Source organism: Arachis hypogaea, chromosome 1, assembly GCF_003086295.3.
Source record: "Arachis hypogaea cultivar Tifrunner chromosome 1, arahy.Tifrunner.gnm2.J5K5, whole genome shotgun sequence".
NCBI classification, from domain to species: Eukaryota; Viridiplantae; Streptophyta; class Magnoliopsida; order Fabales; family Fabaceae; genus Arachis; species Arachis hypogaea.
The window spans coordinates 27386270-27389297 of NC_092036.1; the positions used below are offsets into that span (position 1 = coordinate 27386270).

Sequence of the window (3028 nt, forward strand, 5' to 3'; positions counted from 1 at the left end):
CATGTTATGTTTGGTGTCAGTTGCATGTTTCTGTTCTTCTTGCATTTTTCATGTGTCTTCAGTGATCTTCAAGTTGTTCTTGATGATTTCCTTGTTCTGATCTTTAAATTCTCTTGTCTTGAGTGTTTTGTTGTGTCAATGGTATACAAACTGCTAAGTTTGGTGTCTTGCATGCATTGTTATTTGATTTTAGTTGCATTTTGATTATTCCTCATATTAAAAATCCAAAAATATTTTTAATTTGTGTCTTTTCAAGTCAATAGTACAGAGAATTGAAGATTCAGAACATACAGCAGAGGAATTACACAGAAAAAGCTGGGCGTTCAAAACGCCCAGTGAAGAAGGCAAACTTGCATTTAAACGCCAGCCAGGGTGCCTGGTTGGGCGTTTAACGCCCAAAAGGGTAGAGCTTTGGGCGTTAAACGCCAGAATGGATACCATTCTGGGCATTTAACGCCAGGATGGCACAAGAGGGAAGATTCTGTTTTCAATTCAAATTTTTTTCAAGTTTTTAATATTTTTCAAAATCAAATCTTTTTCAAATCAAATCTTTTCAATCAAATCTTTTTTAAAATCAATTTCTTTCCATTTTCAAAAATACTTGCTATCAATTAATGATTTGATGCAACATTTCAAGTATGTTGCCTTTTCTGTTGAGAAAGGTTTAAATGTTTGAATCATATCTTTTCTTGTTAGCCAAGTCATTAATTTTTAAAATCAAATCTTTTTAAATTGCTTTTCAAATCATATCTTCTCAATCACATCTTTTTAAAACCATAACTTTTCAATCATATCTTCTTAATCACATCTTTTTCAAAATAGTTTTCAATCATATCTTTTTACTTTCTAATTTCAAAATCTTTTTCAAAAATCACTTGATTTCTTTTCCACCCTTGGTTTTCAAAAATCAATTAGTATTTTTCAAAATGTTTTTCATTTATTTTCAAAAATTTCTTCCCCTCTTCTCACATCCTTCTATTTATGGACTAACACTATTCCTTAAATGCACATTTCGAACTCCATCTTTCTTGATAAGTTCGAATTCTTCTACTTCTTCCTTCTATTTTTCTTTTCCTCTGACAGCTCAACGAATCTCTATACTGTGACATAGAGGATTCTATATTTTCTTGTTCTCTTCTCTTTCATATGAGCAGGAGCAAAGACAAAAGCATTCTTGTTGAGGCTGATCCTGAACCTGAAAGGACCTTGAAGCGAAAACTAAGAGAAGCTAAGGCACAACTCTCTGTAGAGGGCCTAACAGAAATCTTCAAAGAAGAAGAACCCATGGCAGCCGAAAACAACAACAATGCCAACAATGCAAGGAAGGTGCTGGGTGACTTTACTGCACCTACTCCCGACTTTTATGGGAGAAGCATCTCTATCCCTGCTATTGGAGCAAACAACTTTGAGCTTAAGCCTCAATTGGTTTCTCTAATGCAACAGAATTGCAAGTTCCATGGACTTCCATTGGAAGATCCTCATCAGTTTTTAGCTGAGTTCTTGCAAATCTGTGACACTATCAAGACTAATGGGGTTGACCCTGAGGTCTACAGACTTATGCTATTCCCTTTTGCTGTAAGAGACAGAGCTAGGACATGGTTGGACTCACAACCTAAAGAAAGCTTGAACTCTTGGGAAAAGCTAGTCAATGCCTTCTTGGCAAAGTTCTTTCCACCTCAAAAATTGAGTAAGCTTAGAGTGGAAGTCCAAACTTTCAGACAGAAGGAAGGTGAATCCCTCTATGAAGCTTGGGAAAGATACAAACAATTAATCAGAAAGTGTCCTTCTGACATGCTTTTTGAATGGAGCATCATAGGTATTTTCTATTATGGTCTGTCTAAACTGTCCAAGATGTCATTGGATAGCTCTGCTGGAGGATCTCTTCATCTGAAGAAGATGCCTACAGAAGCTTAAGAACTGATTGAAATGGTTGCAAATAACCAATTCATGTACACTTCTGAAAGGAATCCTGTGAACAATGGGACAAATCAGAAGAAAGGAGTTCTTGAGATTGATACTTTGAATGCCATATTGGCTCAGAATAAAATATTGACTCAGCAGGTCAATATGATTTCTCAAAGTCTGTCTGGAATGCAAGCTGCACCAGGCAGTACTAAGGACGCTTCATCTGAAGAAGAAGCTTATGATCCTGAGAACCCTTCGATGGAAGAGGTGAATTACATGGGAGAACCCTATGGAAACACCTATAATCCTTCATGGAGAAATCATCCAAATCTCTCATGGAAGGATCAACAGAGACCTCAACAAGGTTTCAACAACAATAATGGTGGAAGAAACAGGTTTAGCAATGGCAAGCCTTTTGCATCATCTTCTCAGCAACAGACAGAGAATTCTAAGCAGAGCCACTCTGACTTAGCTACTATGGTCTCTAATCTAATCATAACCATTCAAAGTTTCATGATTGAAACAAGGTCCTCCATTAGAAACTTGGAGGCACAAGTGGGTCAGCTGAGTAAGAAAATTACTGAACTCCCTCCTAGCACTCTTCCAAGCAATACAGAAGAGAATCCAAAAGGAGAATGCAAGGCCATCAACATGACCTATATGGCCGAACTAGGAGAGGAAGAAGAGGCAGTGAGCGCCATTGAGGAAGGCCTCAATAGACGTCCGCTGGCCTCCAATGAGTTCCCTAATGAGGAACCATGGGAATCTGAGGCTCACACTGAGGCCATAGAGATTCCATTGGATTTACTTCTGCCATTCATGAGCTCTGATGAGTATTCTTCCTCTGAAGAGGATGAGTATGTCACTGAAGAGCAAGTTGCTAAATACCTTGGAGCAATCATGAAGCTAAATGACAAGTTATTTGGTAATGAGACTTGGGAGGATGAACCCCCTTTGCTCACCAAAGAACTGGATGACTTGTCTAGGCAGAGATTACCTCAAAAGAGACAGGATCCTGGGAAGTTTTCAATACCTTGTACCATAGGCACCATGACCTTCAAGAAGACCTTGTGTGACCTAGGCTCAAGCATAAACCTCATGCCTCTCTCTGTAATGGAGAAGC

The 3028-nt window shown here is 38.3% G+C and overlaps 1 non-coding gene across 1 annotated transcript; it reads right to left on the bottom strand.

Annotated features, from left to right (window-relative positions):
• Positions 1-1689: 1689 nt before the first annotated feature.
• On the bottom strand, positions 1690-1797 carry LOC112715931 (small nucleolar RNA R71). Its single transcript, XR_003160070.1, has one exon. It is a non-coding gene; the product is annotated as a small nucleolar RNA R71 (small nucleolar RNA).
• Positions 1798-3028: the final 1231 nt, after the last annotated feature.